The sequence below is a fragment of the Anas acuta genome, chromosome 4 (assembly GCF_963932015.1).
Source record: "Anas acuta chromosome 4, bAnaAcu1.1, whole genome shotgun sequence".
In the NCBI taxonomy this organism is placed as follows: Eukaryota; Metazoa; Chordata; class Aves; order Anseriformes; family Anatidae; genus Anas; species Anas acuta.
This window is the reverse complement of record NC_088982.1, coordinates 66,153,046-66,178,662: the sequence shown is the minus strand read 5'-3', so window position 1 is coordinate 66,178,662 and position 25,617 is coordinate 66,153,046. Positions and strand designations below refer to the sequence as shown.

The window sequence follows — 25,617 nt, the reverse complement described above, 5'->3', positions numbered from 1 at the left end:
GTTGTGGCAGGGAGGGGGATAGTCTCTTCTCCCAAGTAACAAGTGACAGGACAAAAGTGAATGGCCTCAAGTTGTGCCAGGGAAGTTTATGTTAGATATTAGGAAAAATTTCTTCAATGAAAGGGTTATGAGGTATTGGAACAGGTTGCCCAGGGAAGTAAGTGAATCACCATCCATGTAGGTATTTGAAAGATGTGTAGATATGGCGCTTAGGGACATGGTTTAGTGGTAGACTTGGTAGCGCTAGGTTAACAGTTGGAACTGATAATCTTAGAGGTCTTTTCCAACCTAAATGATTCTCTGTTCCTATGATCTTCACTCTCTTCCCCTGCTCCAGCATGTGGTCCCTCCCACAGGATGCAGTCTTTCCCAAACTGATCTTGTGTGGGTTCTCACAGACTGCAGTTCAAGAACTGCTCCACTATGGGTCCATCCTCCAGGAGTAGACTACTCTAGCATGGGATACCCATGAGCAGCAGCTCCCTCCAGACCTCCTCCTCCACTGTGGGCTCCTCTCCAGTGGCTGCAGCTCTGCCCCAGTGTCTGTTTCTTCATGGGCTCTCCATGGGCTACAACCTCCTTTAGGCTACATCCACCTGCTCCACCATGGGCTGCAGTGTCCTGCCATGGTACACCTCTGGCTGCAGGAAGAAAGCCTGCTCCAACACGATCTTCTTCATGAGCTGCAGGGCAACAGCTTCTCTTTCCCAAAGCAGGGCTGTTTGTTTTTTTTTTCCCCCCCCTCTCCTTTCTTCAATATGAAGCCTCACAGAGGCTCAACCAGCATCACTCACTGTCTCAGCTTTGACCAGCAGCAGATCCCTTTTGGAGTCAGCTGGAACTGGCTATTACCAGACATGGGGCAGCTTCTGACTCTTCTCACAGAGCAGAGCCCCAATACTGCAACCTTCCCACGGAAACCCAATATAACTGGCCCTTCTTTTTACGTAGTCCCGTCACACTGTTAATGTTTCTCCACTATTCTTTTGGATAAAGGTGACTGCTTCTTTTTCAAGTCTTGTGCTTTCATGTTCAGTTCTGAATACACACGTGCTTAAAAAATATTTCTTAATGCTTTCAAAATTGCATGAGAATAAGAACAGTGTTTCTGACATATCTAAAAGATGTATCTTCTATCACCTTGGGCAAAATGTACTTGTGGACTGAGTATGTGAAACTGAATTTCTACCTTTGTTTTGCTTTATTGTGTAAGAGATTTTGAAGGGCCTACTTGAAGATACATTACAAAAATATGTTTTGTTCTGGTCATTCTTAGATTAACTGGGAATAGAACTGGAAAGACCTATTAAAACTGCTCATTCTGAGCTCAAAGAACACACGATCAACTCAATGAGCTCATTTGTATATCCTGCAGTATCATCGTTATTGCAGCAGTGAAATCACATCACTTAATCAGCATGAATCAGCATGAAATAACAGCATAAAACCTGGTAAATCAGGACTTTTTTAGCACATGATATAAGAATAAAAGGAAAACTAGGTATATAATTACAAAAGAAAACTATATAATGAGATCTCCCTGTCCTTAGGTGAAGGACATGAACATTCCCCCCATCCCTCCCACCCTACCCCGCTCTTTTGAGAAGGGGAAGTGACACACTACTAGAATATAAAAGAAAATTAGGTAGACTGGTTTCTAACCACTCTCTTCTCTTAACTGTGGCCAAAAGCAAATGCCCACTCTCTCTAAATGGTGTAAGAAACAAAAATAAATACTTGTTTAAAAATATTACAAAAATATAACAAGAAAACATTTTTAAACAATTGTCTCTGAACTTCCAAAAATCTGTTCCAGCAAAATCTCTGCCTTTCCTTACACTCTTGTAACAACTAGTCTGTTCAAAAATAAAGTTTGAAAGGAAGGAGTGTTGCAGTTTTCCCACCCTATATAAAATAGCCATACATTCTTCTTATTTTGCATTCCATAATGTAAAATAAATGTGAATTTTAGAATTATCTTCCATCTAGAAATATTTAGTTGAAGTTTAATATATGAACGTTTTACAGCTCTTCATCATTTGGCCAGGCGCTGACAGTTTTTGTTTTGTTTGTGTTTGTTGCCTTTTTTTCCTCATGTAGTTCACTGATTTCTCCCATCTGCCTCCATCTACTGTCAATTTTTTTGTCATCTATTGATAGAGCAAGATTAAGCACTTTTGATTGTGCAGTATGTCATATTTCAGATTGCCATGACACTAGGATAAAACTCTGAACTGTACATTCTCTTCTCACATAAACCTGTAAGTTGACAACTATTCTGATCAGGTATACTTTTCTTACTCTATTTTTTACTTCCACCCATCACATGACAAAGATGTCAAAGAAAACACATTTTAGAAGTTAAAGAACAGATACATGCAAATTCTACATATTTATCTTTTGTAAAATGTCAGTACTCAGATTTCTTTTTCTTTGAAATATGAACAGCTTTTCTCCTTCCCCACACTGCACACGTATACACTACTGAACTTAAAGTCCAAACAGTGACCACCATTGCAGTTCAAGTTCACTTTTCAGGGGATCATTACCCATGGTTGTGGAAATGATGTATCCCCTATACAGTTACATTCTTTATTAATGTAGATGCTGATAATCCAATCTAAACCTCCCTTGGTGCAACTTGAAGACATTTTCTTCCATCCTGTCACTTATCACCTTAAAAAAGAGGCTGACACCCACCTTGCTACCTCCTTTTAGGTAACTGTAGAGAGCAATAAGGTCTTCTGTCAGCCTCCTTTTCTTAAGACTAAGTAGTCCCACTTCCCTCAACCACTCCTTAGAGCTCTTGTTTTCTAGTCCCTTCACCAGCTTCACTGCTCTTTTCTGAACGTGTTCCAGCAACTCACTCTCTTTCTTGTAGTGAGGAACCCAAAACTGAACTTGAGGTGTGTTCTCACCAGTGCCGATTACAGAGGGAAAATCATTTCCTCAATCGCGCTGGCTATGCTATTTCTGATGCAGGCCAGTATGGCATTGGTCTTTTTGGCCAGCTGGCACATTGTCAGCTCATGTTCAGTCAACAGTCAACCAGCACCCCCAGATCCTTGCACATGAAAGATACTCCCATGTATAAGATACAGCCATAACGGAGAAAGCACTATTTTGAAGTAGTGACCAGAAGATCACTTGGTCTTAGATTCAACATCCCTTCAAGAGCAATTAAGTCCAAAAAAATCTGCTGGAGTTCATATTCAAAAATATAACTACATAAAATTAAAGAAGTTAATAAAAAGAAGCTAAAAGGAATACATATGAGGAGCTTAACTATCTGTAAGTCAAATCTTGTAGATGCTACTGAAACTACTAAAAATGTCATCTCTGAAGTATAGCACCAAGAGATATCACTATTTCTGACAAGTAAAAAAAAAGCTGTGAGAAATAAGACAGCATTCTTCGAACAGCTAAAGATGTATCTCATTGAAAAAATTAGAAAGGATCATGAATTCTAGGAGACTGAGCAACAGATGATATAATCAACAGGCCAACAGCTGCATTTGAACTACCTGAATCAAAACTGGTACTAGATTCTTCTTCCAGCAAAATCAGGAACCAACCAGAAAAAGTCAAGTCCCTCCAGGTCCTATCTCTGGGACAACTGACAAGCACAGAATAAAAGGGAGCACTCAGAGAAAACATGATCATTGTAGTAAATGAAAATGAGTTCTATGAATCAGTGTGTTGTTTTTTTTGTTTTTGTTTTCAAAAAATGGAAATTTCCATAGCAGAAGGGCCCCCCCCTCTTTTTTTTTTTTTGGGGGGGGGGGGGAAGGGGTTAGGGGGGTGGCGGGAGAGAGAGAAGGGTGGAAACAAAGATCATGGAATCTGAAAGTGAAGTGGCTGTGGAGATGTACAGTAGTATAAATAAGCATAATAAATAACAATAATCCAGACTACATTGTATTCATCCAAAACCTTTATAAACCTCAAAGATGAAACAACCAAAATACTAATATAGAATACACTACTATATCCGGCTCTGGATGTAGACTGGGAAGTGTAATATCAACTTTTGTGCCTTTTTGAAATTTTAAAATTTATTAGCTAGAATTAAGAAGATTAAAGCCTGAAAAATTGCTGTCTAAACTACGTAAATTAACAGAGACAAGGGAATGAGCTACTGGACATCTTGAATAAATATTATGTACTTGGAAAAGGATATCATATGGCTTACATATGTAAGTATGAAACACTTATATAAAAGAGCATACAAAAATGTATGAAGATTTTACTTATAAAGATACCAAAGTTTATATATATATATATACACATATATATATGTATGTGCAAAAGTATACGTATAAAATGGATAAAACGTTCTTTAATAAGTGCTAATAGAATTAATAATTCAAGTTAAAGAGTGAATAAATAGAAAGTCATTAAACAGACGTTAAAGACTATGTTGAGGTTCTCATACTTACCTATCTGGAGAATAAGCCTTGACAAGTCTGGGGAGAGAACAAGAGGGGGACCAAAAAGGTCAGGGACACAGACAATTCAGAACATACCCAAGCATTACAGATGTCTCCAAGTGGGCTGTGAGTGACCTGTACAGTACAAGTCTCAGTGGAGATGGGCCAGGGGATGTGCCCAGGAAGTTCAGGAAATAATGAAGGGTGTAACATCCACAGCTGTTGCAAAGAAGCTGACAAAGGGTCTGTTGGGTGGTCTTTCTTTTAGATTAACAGCTATTAGTCATTAAATGGGTAACTGGTGGTAACAATATTTCTCCCTGAGTTCAATAAGAGTGTGAACATCTCCCTGAGCTAGCTAAACCAGCATAAGTGAACATGGTTCATCCCAACAGAGTATAAAAACCAGCAAAGTGATTTTGAAGACAGCAGCAGATTTGAGCTGGCTTCAACTGACCTATTCCTTTCCCATGACTGGAGACATGCAGCATCATACTGGTAAAGCATACCAAGACAGTTGATGGGAATCACATTTATACTGTGATCTTACTTTAATTTTCACTTGTTATATTATGCTTGTATAGTGATTTCAGTACATTGCTGCTTCACTTTTCTAAATGAAGATCTTATATAACTTCAAATATCTATTGTAAATACATTTAATGTTCAACATTACAACATCCATGTGTGGAACATTTAAAAGAACCTGGTCAGAGAGTATTGGACTCTAACATTAATTGGCATCGTTGATGAGAGTATTATTTATTGCACTTATAAAATTTCAGAAATACCTAAATTTCTCATTTAAGGGTATAGTCACCAATAAGATCCTAATAGGGACAACTCATGCTGATTGGGAAGGGTAGTGATAAGACCAGCTGAAGATGCAACTACTACAATTAAAGAGGTTATAAATCATTCTGGATAGTACAAAAGACTGGAAAAGAAAAAAAAAGGAAAGAAAAAAAACAACTAGCAAATGAAAAATTTTTTAAAAAAAAGTGTGATTTTGAAAAATTGAAAGGTTCTAAGCAGTTGAAGAAAGGAAAGGGAAAAATAGGCTTGTGCTGGCTGTTAGGAAGTTGCTTGCAAGCAGCAGTGTCTATCTGGAAAGCATTAAGCATTATTAAAGAGAAGAAATTGAGGGGGAGGTTAAAAGGGGAAGCAAATCATGTGGTCAGGCTATTTGGAGATACATGTCGAACAGCCCTATGTCTGTATGCCCCTTGAAGGAGGAAGACAAATCTGGGGAAGCTGTGGCCATACTTGCATTCAACTGACTTCCACGTTCAGGAGTTCCTGGGTGCTTTCCCTATATTTGGGTAGGGAGGAGGTGGACGAGCATCCTGACATCCCAATGTTACATAGTCATGACTTAAGAGGTAAAAGTATCTTTATCCTGGAAAGGATAAATAATCAGCTTATAATTAAGAAACTGAGGGTGGAAATAAAAGTCTGTTTCCACAATGGTAGATGGTTAGCAACAGAATATGGCAGGGTTCTGTATTTATGTTAGTGTACTTGACTTATTTATAAGTGACCTGAAAAAGCATTTGAGCAGGAAGATGATAAAGGTTGCTGATGATGCAAAGCTATTCAAGGTAATAAGGATGAGGGCAGACTGACAAATTGCAGAAAAATGACTTAGGAGGATGTATTGGGTTTACGTGGCAAGGTTTTGGTAGCAGGAGACTGCAGGGGTGGCCTCTGTGAGAAGAGTCCAGAAGCTGCCCCATGTTAGATAAGGGCTGGTTTCAGCAGGCTCCAAAGGGACCCACTGCTGCCCAGAGCCAAGCCAATAGCAATGCTGGTTGTACCTCTGTGAGAGCAGATTTAAGAGAGGGGGAAAAAATAATATAGAAAAACTGTGGCACAACAGAACCTGGGAGAGCGAGAAGTGAGAAAAAGACCTGCAGACCCCAAGGTCAGTGCAGCAGGAGGGCAGGAGGTGCTCCAGGCACGCAGCAGCAGTTCCCCTGCAGCCCATGGAGAACCCCCACAGGAGTAGGCTTCGGGCTGGAGCTGCAGCCCATGGAAAGGAGCCCACGCAGGAGCAGGCAGCCTGGGGAGAGCTGCTGCCCACCTGTGGGGGACCCGTGCTGGAGCAGTTCGCTCCTGGGGGATGGACCCTGTGGTACAGAGCCACGTGGGAGCAGTGCTTGAAGAGCTGCTGCCTGTGGGAAGCCCACATAGGATCAGTTCATGAAGGACGGCATCCTGTGGGATGGACCCCACATTGGAGCAGCAAAGAGAATGACCATGAAGGAGCGCCGGAGCAGTAGCGCTATAGACTGACCGCAGCCCCATTTCCCTGTGCTGCTTGGGAGGAGGAGGTGGAAGACGGTGGATGAGGGGATTTTTTTTTCCTTTATTTCTCTCTTCTCTAGCTCACTAGTAATAGGCAATAAATTTTGTTAATTTCCCCATGATCTGAGTCTGTTTTGCCCATCATGGTAATTGTTGATTGATCTCTCTGTCCTTATCTAAATCCTTGAGCTCATTTCATGGTATTTTCTCCCCCTTTTCCTTTGAGGAGGGGGTGTGAGAGAGTGGTGTGGGGGAGCTCAGCTGCCCACCTGAGTAAAACCACCACACAGGATGACTACCAGACACTCACAGAATTATAGAATGGTTGGGGTTGGAAGGGACCTTAAAGATCATCTAATTCCTAAGGAACACCTTCCACCAGACAGGGTTGCTCAAAGCAACCATCCAACCTGGCCTTGAACACTTCCATGGATGGGGCCTACACAACTTCTCTGGGCAACCAGTAAATACAACAGAACAGTAGATGAAATTCAGTGTAGATACATTAGTATGTCACCAGATTAAAAAACAACAAGAAAAAATCCTTCCCAGTTTCATAGATAAAAAGGCAGGCTCCTGAGTGACTACTAATTTTTCCTAACTACTATTTTTTCCTGGAATGAAAAATTAAATGCTTAAAGTTCTGAGCAAAGAAATGAGACAGAAATAAGTTACTATTTAACTGTAGAAATCCATAGCTCACCTACATCTTACCATTGTGTCCACCTTTGTCTTCTCATCTCCAAAGGAACATATTAGAATTGAAGAACTGTAAGATAATAGGAATGACAGAGAGGTGCTGAGCTTCTATTTTTCCTCTCCCTACCACTGGCAGTTTGATATTTTAGGTTAATATGGTATAGTATTCTGAGTAACTGTGTAAAGAATTTTAATAGCTTTGTATTAAAAGATTTTTAAAAATTATTGTTTTATTAGAAAGCAATTACCTATACCTTATCTCAAGTTTCCTGTTTGCTACAACATCAATTGGATGAATGGCACTGTTATTCAGGCACATACAATACAGCTTATCCTTTGGCAGATCTCAGCCCTTTAACTTACATAGGTAGGTAAATGAGAATCTTCCTTTTTGCTACAGAAGGCTGCAGTTCACTTTGAGAGGTATTTGAGGTGTGGGGGGTCTGACATCATTTACATACATGACTAGCTACCTACTCAACACTACACTGTGTCACACACTGCCTTCCACTAGATTAAAAATGGCAACAAAATAATCAAGAAAAACACACCACACACATAACCAATCAGACACAAAGGAGACAAGGAAGAACAAAATACAGTACACAAATCTGTTTCATCACAGGCAACTCAGATACTCTACAGAGTCAGTGATTAAAGTGAAGAGCTATCTTCTGCAGAACTTCTTTAGCAGGAATTTTTTCTCACAAGGGAATGAAAGAAAAATAAAGTCTCGATGCCATGGGGTCTTATTAGTCATTATGGTGCAGAGATTATTTCACAGATTTGCACAGTAGAATAAATGGTCACTTGAGGAAAAGACTGTTTGCTATGACTGACATAATTGTGTAAACAGGATTCCAGCAGAACGAAGTAAAAACACATCTAAACTGTAGGAATCTACTACTGAGTTGAGATTTTTCCCACTTGTGTAGTAAAATAATTATGTAAGTGAAGATCTTTCCTTAAGGATGAGACTGAGGTTCTCTGCAAGTGAGCTTGCAAGTGAGTAATGACCAAAGCAAAATGACTTCAAAAGGTCAGGAAGAATCCTGTCTCCCATGTAAATGCTAAAAGCTTTAAATGAAGAGAGCCAAAACTAACATGGACTCTTTGTAATATACATGTCTATGTAGAGAAGATTGACTAAGTGCTCCTCTGACCTGCAAAGGGGAGGGGACAGAAGCTCCACTATAGCACAGGAAAATTTTATTACTGTTGCTTTCTGTGGCCAGATTGTTGGCAGATGTTAATAATTTAAATTTTTTCCAAGAAAAATTCTTCCCAATGATTTCTCTCACTTGGTATCGTATGAGGTGATGATGTGTGGTGTTATTTGAATAAGCAATAGCTCTGTGTTTATTTTAATAAACTGCAGAGCACCCACAAAGCTTGGAACATCTAACTGAAGGATTATTCATGTTTTCAAGAAAATTCAGTATACAAAAAGCCGGTATTGTTAACTACTGCAAACTCACGCAGAAAATAATTCTACCTTCCAAATCAAAATCTGCATTTCCATCTGGACTCGCTTCAAGTTTCTGAATATGCCTGCTACAGAAATTTCATTATGTATGTCTTTTATAGGACTTGCAGGACTTAAAGGATTTTCTCCAGACCACATAACTTAGAATTAGAACAGCAGGTGTCAGACCCGCTCAGATCAATTCTGTTTTAAGACTACAACACACTGACTACAGTGAGATTTGTGAATACTCATCAATTTGCAGAATCAGGTCTTTAAGTATGAGGATGGTCATGTTTATTCCTTAAACTACAGTGTTACAATAACATTATGCACTAATATTATAATTTTATTTTAAATACTAGTAAAGTGTCAAATGATGTTCTGTTTTAAGTTTTCTTGTTTACTGCATTTCTCAGTGCTTTCATTCTTGAGAAATTCTTTAATTCTGCACATTTTTGAAAGGAGAAACCTTATTTTTACTTGTGTGCTGTCAGTGATAACAACATTTAAGTTTCATGACTAAGCATCCTCCATAGCATTTTGAACACCAGTTTCGATCTTTTCCACTTTGATCTCTTCCTCATAATTCTCCAGTATATGGATAAACAAATATGGTAAGTTATTTTCCAGCTGATGTATATATTCCAATTTAGTCAACAATCATTGCTGTATCTTTTCTCTTCAGCATTTCATATACATGTATTCCTGAATACCTTTTAAAATGTAAAGACAATTTAGCTGCAAAATCAGGTTTTCTGTCAGAAATTTCTCCTTCATTTTATATTATTAGAATTACAGAATATGAGTTGGAAGGGACCCACTAGGATCATTAGATCCAACTCCTGTCTCTACGAAGGACCACCCAAAAATCAGGCCATATGTCTGAAAGCATTCTCCAAACACTTCTTGAGCTCTGGCAGACTTTCTACCATGACCACTTCCCTGGGGAGCCTGTTCCAGTGCCCAGCCATGTGAAGAACCTTTCCTAATATCCAACCTGAACTCCTCTGACACAGCTTTATGCCATTTCCTTTGGTCCTATCACTGCTCACCAGTAATCAGTGCCTGCTCCTCTGCTCCCCCTCATGGGGAAACTGTAGACCTCAGTGAGGTCTCCCCTCAGCCTCCTCAAGGCTGAACTATCCAAGCGACTTCAGCCACTCCTGTCTTGCCCTCTACACTCTTCACTATCTTTGTAGCCCTCCTGTGGATGCTAATAGATTTATGTCCTTCTTAGGTTATGGCACCCAAAACTGCACATGGTACTTGACGTGAAGCAGCACCAGTGCAGAGCAGAACAGGTCAATCACTTTCCTCATAAGGCTAGCAATACTGTGCTTGATACACCCCAGGATATGGTTGGCCCTTTTGGCTGGCATGGTACACTGTTGACTCATGTTCAACTTGCTGTTGACCAAAAAACGCTTATCCCTTTCTGTGGGGCTGCTCTCCAGCCTCTTGTCCCCCAAACTGTACATGCTATTCAGGGTTGCTCTGTCCCAGGTGCAGAATCCAGCACTTGCTCTTACTAAACTCCACGTGGCTGGTGATAACCCAGCTCCCTAATTTGTCCAGGTCTCTTTGCAAGGCCTCTCTACCCTTAAGGGAGTCAAGAGCTCCTCCCAGTTTAGTGTTATCTGCAAACTTACTTAGTATACCTTTAAGTCTGGCATCCAACTCATTTATGAAAACATTAAAGAGAAATGTCCCTATAATTGTTATAATGAGCTTTCAAGTCATTGAAGGATATTTTCTTTTGGGGCTTTTTATAGTTCAGACAATCTGAAGATACTCTGTAGCCATAAACTGTAATTAATCACATGAGAAGATGAGTGAAAAATATCAGAAATAGCCATATTGTACTATAAATAATTTTTTAAAAAACATACATATCTCAATACACACACGTAGTAGGTTAAGTAAATGCAAAATGTGGACTGTTAACTTGTTCATTTCCTGCCATCTAGATGCTTTCTTTAACCATATCATTTTAGCTTAAGAAGGCAGCATAAAATTAGCATTATTTGTGTTTTGGAAAAAAAAAATTGGCACATTCCAATTAAATGTATAGTCACTGGAGCATTCACTTGACAGATTATAAACTACTACTCATTATAAGTTTAGTTGTTTCAGAGCTATAATTGCTGAAAAAGTTTTAAAGTATTTTCTTTTGTTCTGAAGTGGAGAAGTAATATTTCATTAGTTTCCTTGTATTCTAAGGCAACTTAGCTTGAAAGAGCTGATCAAAAGTTATCTGCCCAAAGTGAAACAATTCAGAAAGTTTTCAGTTCTGATTAGAGAGAATTAAAACGAAACCTTAATTATACTGATTGTCACAGCTCTTACCAGCTCACTCTTCAGTTAAGATAACTGGAAAGCTTTTCGATTGCTCATGTACCTTCTATATTCTCTAACATATACAGACAGCTAACCTACTGCTGCACAGTCCTCTACAGAACTTCAACAGTTCTCTGTTGAAGATCTCTGAAGTCAGATATTTATAAATATTTATGTATATATATATATATATATATATATATATATATATATATGTATGTATGTATGTATATGCTTGTGTGTATGAATCATATCTTTTAAGCTCTGGGAGGAAGAGACAGGAGAAGAAGGAAGGAGAACATGTCCAAAGTAGTTGGAAGAGGCAAGAAAATCTCGCAAATTCTGAAGTAGGATCTTCCAGCCTTCCACCTTGTTTGTTTGTTTGTTTTGTTTTTTAATGACAATGACATTAGACTCTCATCTCATTAAGACTACTGTTCAGCTATCAGTCAGAAAGAAGTGAATTGTTATTCTCCAATGCCATGCATGAAGATAGGTCTGCAAGCTAGAATCTCAAACTTTGAAATGGAAATGAAACTTTGAAATCTGTTTCTAAAACAAAGCTTGCAACGAATTATCCCTTTTTAACTTGACTAATTAGCTTTACTTCCCCTGAGTCCCTCTTTAGCAGTTTCTTTTAACTTCAATGTCACCCTTATAGGATGACACAATCGATCCACATACAAACCCATTATCACAAGTAGGCTTATGTTTCAGTGATTATAAAAAAAAAAAGAAAGAGAAAATAAATGACAAACAGGAGTATTAATTTGACAGGCATAATAAAAGAGAAGAATCTTAAGAATAAATGTTGTACCTGCCATCTTTCCTAGAGTTATTAACATTAGGACTTGGACTATAAAATACTATCTCTAACTTTAAGGTCCATGGAAAGAACACGTTTGTATGAACATATGTATTTATTATGCATTGCATTGAAAGTGACAAAAATATTCTTCTACACTTCACTTACAATAGTACTGCATGTTGTCCTAGTCTATTTTCTACTATTACCTTTCCCATCTCAAAAATACATTTTCACAAGAGCAAATGTCTTAATGGTACAGATACCATATGTTTTTGTAACTACTGCAGTTAGTTGTTGCTATGAATTTTTCTTCTGTTTTGTCAATTTAACATATTTCTGCACCTGAATGGGCTACAAAGGAACCGTGATATACAGCAATTCATTATTTCCAAATACATAAAAGAAAAAAACACCCTTGAAAAATAATAATTTCATCCAATAAATCAGTAAGAACTGTTAAATTATTCACGTATGCTAGCCACTATTTGGAAACTATTAATAACTAACTGAATTTGTCAATTTAATCATATACTATTATTTCTATATTTTGAGAGGATGATCTAGCCTCACACAAGAAGCTTAGCCAACTATTTTAATGCAAACTGCCCTGTGAACAAGACAAAATCAGAATGTCTCATTGTCTCTAACACCATATGTGCCCAACAAGGAGTGAGAGGGAACAGTTTCTTCTCATCCACTCAAAGACCTCCCTCCCTCCTTTCATACTTTAGAAGCAATCACCCTGGCAAAATATTATCATCATTAAATTTAGTAAAAAGCAAATGGACATTATGCATGGACATGAGCTAAAACATATGGAAGATATTCCAACATCCAAAAAAGCTTATATTTTCTCCTTTGACATTTCTCACATTCCAGCTAAAATTCAGTGCTGTGCTGCTCTTCAGCTGAAGATCTTAATTTTTAATCAGCCACTGAGATTATTTCACCTGTACTGGAGTTTGTATTGTGTATTTGTATAGTGGCTATTAAAGATTCTGAATAAAGACCGCCACTGTGTGAATTCAGATTCAAACTGGTTTAAGTTGTAAATCTGATACAATGCTTTTTACAGTGGAAAGAAATTCACGGTTGGTGATGAATAACAAGGAACTGAAGACAGATTGAATTTTCAGAATGAAACTGGATGCCTTTCTGGAAATGTTGCATGATTAAAATATAACAAATACTGTTACACAATTATAACAAGCTAAAATGAAAATGCAGCTTGTAATATAGGAGCTAAATCTTATATGTAGCTTGTGACTCTAAATGTACCATGCTGCTATTCTGTTGGTGTTGTCTTCAAGTATAGTTTTCCCCCTGCCTGCTCAGACTTAAGAGTCATTCATTCAACCTGTTCCCTCTGAGCACTGCCTCCTCCACTGTGCTCATTCAGGAGTTTGCACAGCTCAAGTCTGCGGGAAGTTCTGTCTTTAAAGTGGTCTGTTGCTCCTCAAATGAGGAAACCTCGTAAGTTTCATTAGCATAAAAATAATTTTCAGGAAATCAGGTAATGGGGGAAATAAGGGAGAACTAAGCAAAAGGAAGATACACTAATAACAGATTGAAATGTAGAAACGGCACAAAGCTCTACATTTTAGCAAGAATAATCAGGCTTATAGTAAGGTAGACAGTATGTGAACATGTGGGAGTAAATATGCAAAAAACAATAGAGAGCATGGGTTTGTTGAAAATCTCTAATAGGTCATGCCAAAAGAATCTAATATCTTGCTTGCATATGTGCTTGTTTTTAATTTTATTGTAATAGAGGAGTGACAGATACTGTAACTGAGCTGGGTTTGGCTTGGAACATGAGAGTACTGCATGGTAACAATATATTATCCTATAATACTAACATTACATTTGGGTTTGCACAAGGATTCAAATGAAATCCATCATAACATGCTCAAACCATTGCATAGCACTGCGTTTCAGTGAGCAATAGACCATTAAAAGAAGACAGCAAAGCAACGAAGAAGTGTTGTTTTGGCAGATGCAAAGATACAAAATGCCCTAGTGAAATTCACATTTACTGTATCTATTATCTTCTCTCCACAATCAACTAATTACAATATATATATATTAATAATAATTAATAATAATATTAATAATAATTATTATTAATAATAATATATATATATATTGTAATTAGTTGATTGTGGAAAAGAAGAAAAGAAGAAAAGAAGATTGTTTGGTATGGCTCAGTAGAAATGTCATAAACCTGTGTTATTTATCATTTTCACAATTTTTCATTCCAAACTTTTATATGCTGCCACATACAGAAATTGGTTCAGTTACCAGGGAAGTCTAATTGCCTGTCCAGCACACAGCTCACGTGCATTGCAACAGTGATAAAGAATAGCACATCCAGTGGAAACTGCAAAAGTTTCAAGCTCTAAGAATCTAAAGAAGGTATGCAAAATCTCCCACAACTACAGTGTTTTGATGGCAAATTTTTGATTCTTTTAAATTTTTGAAGTTAATACCTCAAGATTATCACTCAGTAGAAAGCCAGTATCACAAAGCTGCATATTATTTGAGGAATTTTATCCCACAACAGAGTCATTAAAATAAACCTTCAGCAGCAGAATTCTGTTTTATTTATTTTCTATACAAGCATTAAACTGGGCTACTCTACTTTGGCTTTGTCAAAGAAGGTGTAGGAATTAGATTTGCACAGGAGAGTACACACTACATTACCTACCAAAAATACAAATATGATTCAGAGAACTACACCCAAATAGACTGAGACAAATAAAAAGACTCAGTGAAGTAAATGTAACTGGAATGTTACTGCTGTAATGTGTTAATGTAGTGTTACAGCAACAAAAATACATAGTTTTAGAGTTAAAGGGTAATTACGTACTCTCAAAGAAGCTACCTATTGGGGCTCTTGCTTAAAGTATTTATTGTTTATATTGCATGGTCTCTTACACCATTTGGTATTGTTTCTGTTCTCTGAAGAAGGCTGTAAATCATATTAAAAAGTTTTTTTTCCAAGATTGCCAACAAGTGAAATACATCATAAATGAATTTACATCTTCATCAGATACACAAAAATTTAAATTTTAAAACAAAAATGTAAAAAAAATAATCAGGAACCGTAAATAATATGCAGCTCTGATGTTTAATCCAACTCCAAGAGAGAAAAAAAAAATGAAAGCACATAAGGAAAATCTAGATTACCACTGATTTATGTTAGCTATTTTTTTGTTGTTGTTTTGTTTTGTTTGTTTGTTTTCCCATATTCAAAGGCATTCATGTTTTATTGTCTTTAATGGCAGTTGCCAGAATAAGCTCCAGTTAGGCTTTTTCCCCTTCTCATTTTCTCCCTGCATAGTAACATGACTTCTTTGTTAGTCCTCCTGAGTGACCTGTTCCTTCTTTCAAAGGTAATAAACTCTCAGAGAGAGACAACGTCCTGATCAGACAGGCCGGCCTTCTTCCCTGACAACTTGTCTTTCTTAACATGGGGACAGCCACTCAGATTTTTGCCTTTAAGATTTCCTACTTGGAGTGTGTCCAGCCTTCCTGGACTTCTTTGCCTTTCATGACAGCCTCCCAAGGAACTCTGTCAACCGCTCTCCTTAACAGGCCAAAATCTGCCCTGCAGAAGTCCAAGATGGACTTGCTAAAACCCTCTACTAAAACCCCTCCTTAGTTTTCGAAGAATTGAGAACTATTATTTCATGATCAGTACACCCAAGATGACCTCCAACCCTCCCGTCACCCACAAGTCATTCTCTGTTTGTGAGAAAAAGGTCCATTGGGGGTACCTTTCATAGTTGGCTCACACTCACAAACTGTGTCAGGAACTTGTCTTCCACGCACTGCAGAAACCTCCTAGACTGTTTCCTCTCTGCTGTATTTGCAGCAGAAACCTGGTAAGTTGAAGTAAGAAGGATCTACAGAGGGATCTGGATTTTGGGGGTAGGAAGGATCTACAGAGGAATCTAAATAGGCTTATGGATTTGGGGCCAAGGCCAACTGTATGAAATTCAACAAGGTTGAGTACCAGGTTCTGCACTTGGTGTACAACAATCCCATGCAACTCTACAAGCTGAAGAAAGAGTGGCTGAAAAGCTCCCAGTTGAAGGGGACCTAGGGGTATTGGTCAGTAGCTGGTTGAATATGAGTGATCAGTGTGCTCTGGTGCCAAAGAAGGCCAACAGCACCCTGGCTTGTAACAGAAACAGCATGACTAGCAGAACTAAGGAAGTGATTGTCCCCCTTTTCTCAGCTCTGGTTAATCCACATCTTAAATGCTGTGTTTGGTTTTGGGCCCCTCAATAAAAGAAGGACACCAAGGTGCTGGAGCGTGTACAAAGAAGGGCAATGAAGCCGGTGAAGGTTCTAGAGAGCAGGTCTTATGAGGAGTGGCTGATGGATTATTTACTCTCTTCGCCCCAGCAACACCCAATAGGACAGAGGGTTTAAAGTTGCTTTAAGGGCTTCAAGGTGCAGCAGAGGTTTAGATTAAATAACAGGAAATATTTATTCACTGAAAGGGTTATGAAGCATTGGAACAGACTGCCCAGAGAAGCGATTGAGTCACCATCCCTGGAGGTATTTAAAAGACATGGTTTAGTGGTAGACTTAGCAGTGCTAGGTTAACAGTTGAAGCTGATGATCTTAGAAGTCTTTTCACAACTAAATGATTCTATGATTCCATGGTATATTTATGAACATATAGGTAATCCTTTCTTCTCTTAGTTGCTTCAAAAGGAGCACTCTAAGCAGCATGCAAAAGAGGGAGTCAAATGAGTTTTATCAATCCTATTTCAAGTGTATAGTGAAGGTCCTATTAATTGAAAAAGTACTTTAATCTTCAAGTAAAGGCCCCTCAGCCCTGTGGCAGATTTCTTAGGTAATACTGAGGTCTCCTACACACCATTTTCTTCAGAAGTGAGGTGTTTGATAATGTCAAAGAAAGCATATACTGTAGTAAAAATATATATTGTGATTCAGTTGGAGCATTTCTTCCTGCTTTGACATCCATCAGTTCCTGATTTAACAACAGTTTGTCGTTGCATCAGACTTAATGGGTAGCAGCAATTTGTTCTCTTCCAGGAAGTGAATTTGACAAAGATCAGATATCAAAGCCGACGAAGCAAGCTAAAACCCTAAGAACAAATATGGGACCCAATTCTGGAAAACACAATCACCTTTATAAAGAATATTTCAAGTTAATTGCTTATTAAAAAAATAGAAAGGAAAAAGAGAAAGACAAGAAACTGTCATGTGCAATATTGTTAGCAATGTTGCACAAATAAGTAAACATCTCTTATCTAATGTTAACAGAACACATAAGAAGGTGTGCTGCTAAGCTTTCAGTGCTTTTGCTTTATGTGTAATACAATAAAAAATACTAGTGCAGAATAAAACACAGTCAGATGCTCTCTGCCTAAAATATGACCAATAAACTGGAAAACACAAAGTTCAGTTACTCATGCGATACAAAAGCTTCAGTCCCTGGAAAAACATTTTCAATTTATCCTTGAAAAGACAGAGGAAAGTTTTTTTTCTTATGTCTTGTAGATTAATTCAAGGCAGTGAGGAGAGAACTGTGATGATCATCTCCACAAGAGTAAATGGCCTTCAGTTGAAGAGGATACTAGTCTCAGTTCTTTGCTAACTACTATTGACACAACGGCTTTGCATGGAAAACAACCTCCTGAAGAGGAAATGTCAATACCATTTAAGGCTCTGTAAATTCCTAGGTAATTCTGCTTATAGTTCAGTGCCTATTCAGTGCTGATTTGGGATTACCACTGTAACCACTGTTGTTTACATATGGTCTTAAAAATCACTCTCCAGGTGGAAGTTGGATGAATCTAGGAAATAAAAAACTTAGGAAAAAAAAGCAACACCAAAACAACCCAACAACAAAAACTTCCTCCCCCCCATATCCACACACACACCCACTGACACTTAAACCCACCCTTCTCCATGTGCATAGGAATAGCTGTAGATACAAAAGTACAAACTACAATGGAAGACACTCCTAAACATTAACAATTATTGAACTAATAATTAGGTTTATAGCTATTCTTCTATGACCTACAATCCCTTGTTAACCCTTCCAGTCATTCTACAGACAATGAAGTCATCTCTATCCTTGGTGACAGAGAAGAACCCTGGCTAAACAAATATTAGAAATGTATTATAAAAGAAAGCAGTTTTCCCAGTCTTTCCCAATTTTTCTGGAATCTGAGAGAAAAAAAATTTATAACAATATTAATATTAACAATATTATAACAATATAATAAAGGAATAACAAAATTATTCCTTTCTTTCACTGGTAAATTAACTCTCTTTATGATCAACATATAGGAGTTTATTCATCTAATGTATCAATTGGCACAAACATCTATTCCCTCTTAATTGTAACTAGACTATCACCTAACAATTTCTGAAACACACAGTTGTCTTAAAACTAAGTATTCCATTGGAAACAGAAGTGCTCTGAATACATCTAATTGCACTTTTCTCTATAAAGTAAAATGTAATGAAAAAAGGAGGACAACTAGAGGTAATGAGTAGGGTTTTTTTTGTTGTTGTTGTTGTTTTTTTTTTTTTTTGTTTGTTTGTTTTTGTTTTTTTTTGGGGGGGGGGGGGGGGGGGGGGGGGAGGCCTGACTAGAGCTGCACAGGAAAGCTCTTTGACAACGTGGCATTCCAAAAGTTTTCAGTGACAGAGAGTACAAATAGTGGGGACATTACTTTTCTCAAAGGAGAAGAAAAAAAATGAAGAATTAATAAAAACATTACCACTTACATGTGTGCAACACATAATACAGCTTTCAATCTGTCAAGACTCAGATGTGTCACACATGAATTCAAGGGCAGATGTACCAAAATGAAGACAGCTCTTAAAAATCTTATGTGTATCTTCATTCCCTTACAACTCTACTTGAGATTATTTACTACATGAAACCAGAGAGCTGATACAACAGTTCTGTGATCTCACAAAAATATTCACCTATTAATTGAATAGATATATTTGAACGACAAATTATGTGAGACACGTAGCTTCAAAAAATTTGGCTTCTGCAAATGTTTCTAAAAACATAACTCCTTCAACCTTTGAGCTTTCACCTGAGCATTCAAAAACTTTCATAATTCAAGCAACTGGGGGGCAAATTACCCCACAATATGTCTTATTTAATCTGACCTTTTACATGATTGAGCTTTTTCTAGTTGCATTTGGTCTTTTTCTAAATCTTTGAGTGACCTTTATTTTTTTCTGTACTAGCTTTTCTTTTCTGGCACCTGTTAAACATTTTATGAAACTACATAAAATGCTGTAGTGATAAGTGCAGGAAGACAGGTGATGGAAATTCAAATTAACAGCATGAATTTAACCCTTGACATTTGACTAAAAAGATTCAGCTACCTTTTAGAACTTGGTGAAGTACAGTATTTAGACATGATTTGTAAACCCAAAGAAAAAAAACGTTGGAAAAAGTGGTGAAAAAATCAGAGTATGATACACTGCATCAAAAAATATTCCTCTGAGTAGAGAGTTTAGAAATAGGTCTAGTGGAATGTCAAAATTGAGTACAGTTTGTTTTAATTCATATTTTTTTCTTATGCTATACATTTAGAGAGATTAATTTCTGTCTTTTTACTTGATATGGTCAGGACATGAATACACATCTAAATGTGTATTACTCTGGCTTTACTAAATAGGACGTAAGCTGAAGAGAATATATTTACCATACTACACAACACTAGCAACAATTTCTTACTCAAAAACATTTTTACCTTGTCAAGAAGAAGGGAAGATCACATAGAAGTATGAAAATCTGAAAGTGAATTTTACTGCCCTGTTATCCTTTGAGTCTCTCTCGGCCTCACAGGTTAAGTATGCGTACACACTGCAGAAATGAATGGTAACAGGCTTTCCCCCTACTAAGTGCTACCTCAAGCAATGAGCAGTTTGTTTTGATTTAAATTCTAGGGCAAAATGTGTGTTTTTCTTTAATTATATTTTGCAAGAAAGACAAAGTTGTATGCATATTCATCAAAAACAGAATGAGCAAATAAAATCTGCTACCTGGCATTTACAGATAAGGCAGACCACGTGGTTTCCCACTGAAAGCAGTATCTGATTCAATATAGACAAAGGTTGCATTTGGCTCTTGAGAAATGATATAAATCAGACTTCACCACAGTCCTCACAAACAAATTTAAGAGTTTACATTATGGATCTCCAGAAGATGCAGCTTCTCTCCAGTATCCCTAAAGCCTGTCTTGATGGTAGCATCCTCGAGAACTTTGATTTGCAAGTCAGATACACCACAAATGTCAGGCCTGAACCATCAAAATGCCTATTAAAATTTGGAGTACAGTAGGCCAAGTAAAGTGCTTTATAGAAACCTTCCCCAAACTGTAAACAGTGCAAGAGATTCCTGTCACCACTTCGGAAACTGAAGATTTGTCTCTCCTCCAGTTTCATGAACTTGTTGTATTCTCTGGGGATATCTCAAAGTAAATGGAAACTGAGGAGGTACAAATTAAGAAGGAGGGTGAGGGCCAACTACTAAGCAGAGTTGTCTCTCCTCTCTGAATGAATAGTTTCAATAGAAGTGTCAGTATCACTGGAAAGGCATGTGTGTCTTCTAACATGTGCCTTATACTTTGGATAATAAACGCAGGATTAGGCTCTCCAGCTACTTAGCCCTATGTATCTGTGAGACACAAATTTCTATCTACAGTATTCGTTCTACACCACAAAAAATAGTAAAATATGTAAATAGCTTGCTAAAGGGTATCTGAGAAGTACATAATAACATAGATTAACATTTCTGACAGGAATATAGTTACAAGGACAGACAAAAATATCAAGTTATACCTGGACATAATACTTAATGCTTTGGTATAAAATATTTATATTACCACTTATTTCCATCCTCTTTTTTTTTTTAAAAAAAAGTTCTTCTATATACAAATCCTGTTTGATGAAAAGCCTTAAGAAAACAGATACTTATTCTATAAGTAGTTTTATGCCAATGTGAAGAACTCCACAAACTTTCTCAGAAAACATATAAAAACCCAAGATGAATAAGAAACGCATACTAAAAAAAAAAAAATTAAAAGTGTGGAAGCAACAACAAATCTGTTTGTTTTGTTGGATGGATGGATACCAACATCATCTAAGGAAACTAAGAACCCCACCTAAAAAAAAAAAAAAATAAGTTAAAAACCTCAAGGAAAACAATTACCTGCATTCTAGTAATTGGTAATTTTGTCAGTTAGTGTCTTGCATTTGGTGAATACAGTAAGTGGTAATTTTGGTAACCTGCAATTCATTACCATAATCACAGAAGAGAACTAAATTCCCAGACTAGTATAATAGAAATTACAGCAGAAATTGATAACAATCCAACAGCCCCAGATGGTTAGCCAAGGTTTGAGAGAGAATAAGTATTGTATAACCTATCTTTGTAGAGATAGAAGTGGGCCCACTCTAGTATAACGAATGCAGACATACAGTAGTTGACATAACGTGTGAGCATTTCACAAGTAGCTGGATATTAGTAAGCAGTGCTGACTGGTTAATCCTCTAGGTAATTTTGGCTCTTTAGTATAAGGAAAAAAAAAGTGGCACTCATGCTTCGAAATTCAGAAGCTAATTGTCTAGATATTATGGTCTTCATGTCATGTATAGGAAAACCAGCAGTGAGAAAGCAAAAAAAAAAAAAAAAACAACAACAACAAAAAAAACCTTGGTCAAGGTTACATGGCTGTCTAGGAGCTGGGAGCAGAAGTAAGCCAATTTCTAGCCCATGGGATCAAACTGTTGTGTAAACTCTACTTTGCATGAAGTAGCAAGCAATGCCTACTTCAAGTACCAAGTCTGAAACAGGGAGGTGGACAGGACAGAAATCATCTGCTGCATCCAATGACCCTGATGTGCAACAAGGACGGAGACACAAGCACTGTCATGGTTTCCAGCCTGGCCACTCTGCCTTCTCTGCAGCTCTGCTGCTTTGTAGTCCTCATCTTACATGAAGTTATCAGGAACAGAGTATCTCAAGTGTTTTTGTGACAGTTACAGCAAGCAACAGACCTCTAGGAAGAAACAAACACAGGGAAGGGCTGGGACACCTAGGAGTAATAGTGGGAGTATAAGATACCAGAAGCATGCCATGCAAGTCAACTGCTAACTGCCCATTAGGCATACAAGGGAAACATCTGCCTGAGCAGGAAGCTGAATCAATATTAAAAAGGATCAGGTAGGAAATATATAACTGCACCTTTGAATTGCTAATTTAAGGGAGATGATTCTTATCCTTAGGGCCACATTTCACATCTTTTCTTCCTTCTGAGCAGTACATTGCTTAATACAAAATGACTACTTGCAGAATGTAGATCTTTTGCAAAATGAGCAAGGGTTTTACCGACTGCCACCGTGTAGCTCCAGAACCAGGGACTAGCTTCTGTTGTATGCAGAACAAGCTTTGACTGTGCTGATAGACACTACTGAAAGTACAACTATTAACTAGGTAGTAAATAAGCAGTCTAAGCAAGTGAAGAATCCTTAACTTAATATTTGTTGCTGAGTTCTCATATTGACAAAAGATGAAAAAAATATTCCATTTTTCCTTTCTTGATTTCTTTTGTTGTTGTTGTTGTTCTTCTGGTAAACTTTCAAGCTTTTACAAAAGGTAACTATATTCTTATACAAACAAAAGGACACAGAACAAACAAAAAGAAGATCTTTGTTATCATGAGTACAGTCTTAATGGTAGTCAAATGGTTTGCGGGAGCCTTTCAATATGAAGGCTGTAGAATCACACTGGATTGACTACAATGTACATTATGGCCAGTATTAGAGCACTCAATTTAGTGCCATACAGAACACTGGATTTAACGCTGAATAATGACATTGCACATACAATTTATAGAGCAATTTACAGGTAAACTTTTATGCTATCTTCAGTTTAGTTTTAAAGAAGAAAACATGTTTTATTACCTTTTATTTCTTGAGAAATTGACCTATAGTAACATTAAGCCAAGCAAGTTGCAAACTACTGAACAAGTATGATCAGACTACTCCCATCTCCTAGTCACTGGACATGAATCAGTTCGTTCATAGACTTTAAGACATCATCGCATCATCTAACCCGATTTTCCATATTTCACCAGTTAATATTCTGCCTATCCTACTTGAAGCATTCCAACAGCCAACATCTGATTGTAACTGATAAAACAAGAAAAAATATGATCTTATTTCAGCCCATCCACATCCAAATCCTGAATCAGGAGGAAGCAAGCCACTGTTTCCTCTGACCCACTCATTATAACTGTTAATTGACTCTGGTCTCTGAAGTAAACCAGGGACTGACAAACTGGAAATGAAAAGGAAGGTCAGTAGGTGATACACAGTACAGTGGTCACAACAAGGTGAGTAGAAGAAGCCAAAACTGACCAGAATAGTTTTTAGTAAGAAAAATAAAATGGAAATGAACAAACAATAAATAATAATATTAAAAGAGATATCAAATTAATTTGTAATAAGGGTTAGAATATTTGTGGACTGTTACCAAGCATAACTGGAGCTTCAACTGACAGAAAGAACAGTTGGTATCAATTTTAAAACTTCAGGAAATACATAATCCACACTTCCCCTTGGCAATTTGTTTCAAAGGTTAGTCACTCTCACCATAAAAATCTGTGTTTTATTTCTAATTTAAGTTTATGCATCTTCTGCTTCCAGCCATTAGTTCTTGTTATGATTCTTCTATTAGATTAAAATAGCTCATTAGTACATTTTTTCAAGCCTGTCAATCATTTTTAGGGCTCTTTTCCACATTATCTTCAGGTTGTTGTTCTATTAAATAACAGCATCAGATCATGCAGTGCAGCAGTATCCATCTCAATGTTACTTTTATTACAGATGCTGAGGTGAAAATCACTTCCTCCCAACAGATCTGCTATCTTATAAAATGAACAGAAAACATCTCCAAGAGACCATCTCCTGGTGCAAGTCAGTAGTGACTATTCCTACTGCATTTCTGCAACCTTTTCCTAAAATGTCTGGTGTTGTAATTTCTCCAAAAGCTTCCTGCCAACTGCTTTAAATTTGTATATGACAAATATCACTTCAAGGCCATTATGTCATGCTTGTTGATGCCTAGAACATGGAAAATGTTTAATTCTTTCTCTCACTGCAGATAACTTGCAAGTTATTACCATGGTTCCTTTGTGCTCTCTGCATTTCAGAACCCATTCAAGACTTTACATTTTTCAGTTTCCTAAACTAACTACCATTTTGTCAGTAAAATTTTCTAGATGTTGTTCGGTTAGTCAGAACTTCCATGAAGTGCAGTGAAAGAATATTAAAATAATGAAGTTTTATACCTACTGATTAAGCATTAGGTCAGTCTTATTTGCTTGCTTTACCAATGATCAGCATCAACGTAGTCCACTGCCTACTTTTAAGCACTATTGGCAAAAATATAATATTTCCCAGGTATCAATGTATGTGACATTAAATATAGGTTCAACCATAGTGCACTTTTATATATAAGGCTTATATGATAATAGAGAGCATTCAGCAATACCCACAATGATTATCAAAATTCTGTTCAGATACAGTTTTATAGATTGGTGAAAAGGTATTTTTACTTTAGTTAAAACAGTGGTAATGAATTTGGAAGGATTAATAGGTAATAGACCCTATATCTCTAACTCTCACATCTCATGGGGCATGAAAGATTTATATGGGCCAAACAAGGGAATAGTTCAGTCTGTAATGAACTTAATCTTCGCTGTAAATCTGTTTCTTGTTCTGTTCTGTGTGATTTATCACCTCTGCTTTATTTGATGAAGGATGTAACTTTACGTAGCTTTGGGTCCCTGTCCATGACTGGGCAACCTTTATATTACTACCAGTATAATCAAAAGTGGCATACCTATGTCATAGAATCACAAAACCATAAAATAATAGAACAGCTTGGGTTGGAAGTGACCTTAAAGACCATCTAGCTCCAACCCACCTGCCATATGCATTAGACCCACGTGGACCCACTTTCCTAGCTTGTCTAGATCCCTTTGGATGGCATCCCTTCCTTCTGATGTATCAACTGCACCACTCAGCTTAGTGTTATCTACATACTTGCTGAGGGCACACTCAATCCCCGTCCGTGTCATTGATAAAGATATTAAATCAGTGTTGGTCCCAAGACAGACCACTGAGGGATGCCACTTGTCACTGACCTCCACCTGGATGTAGAGCCATTGACCATCACTGTCTGGGTGCAGCCTTCAAGCCAATTCCTTATCCACTGATTCAGGGGATCTTGTCCACTATGCTTTTATATAGCTGGTATTTTGCCCTTCAGAAGTCCTGACTATGCTAACATAGAGGGCAACACCCACATCCCTCCTTCGCTGCCTGTCTCATCTGAAAAGCTTGTAGCCCTCTATTCCATTGTTCCAGTTATGTGATCTGTCCCATCACATTTTTGTGATAGTAATCAGGTCATGTTTTTCTAATCGCACCACGGTTTCCAACTCCTCCTGCTTGTTTCCCATGCTTCATATATCAGAAGCACA

The 25,617-nt window shown here is 37.5% G+C and overlaps 1 protein-coding gene across 3 annotated transcripts in view; it reads right to left on the bottom strand.

The window, feature by feature from the left end:
• Positions 1-25,617, bottom strand: part of GRID2 (glutamate ionotropic receptor delta type subunit 2) — a 781,470-nt gene that overhangs the window by 725,331 nt on the left and 30,522 nt on the right. Inside the window, exon 2 of one of the 3 annotated variants that reach the window (XM_068681714.1) lies at positions 7,441-7,506. The exons of 1 other annotated variant lie outside the window; for it this stretch is intronic. The gene's annotated coding sequence lies outside the window, so the exon portion shown is untranslated. Of the gene's footprint in view, positions 1-4,439; positions 4,568-7,440; positions 7,507-25,617 lie in introns of those variants that run through there. One more of the 3 variants, XM_068681716.1, reaches the window with a different exon arrangement.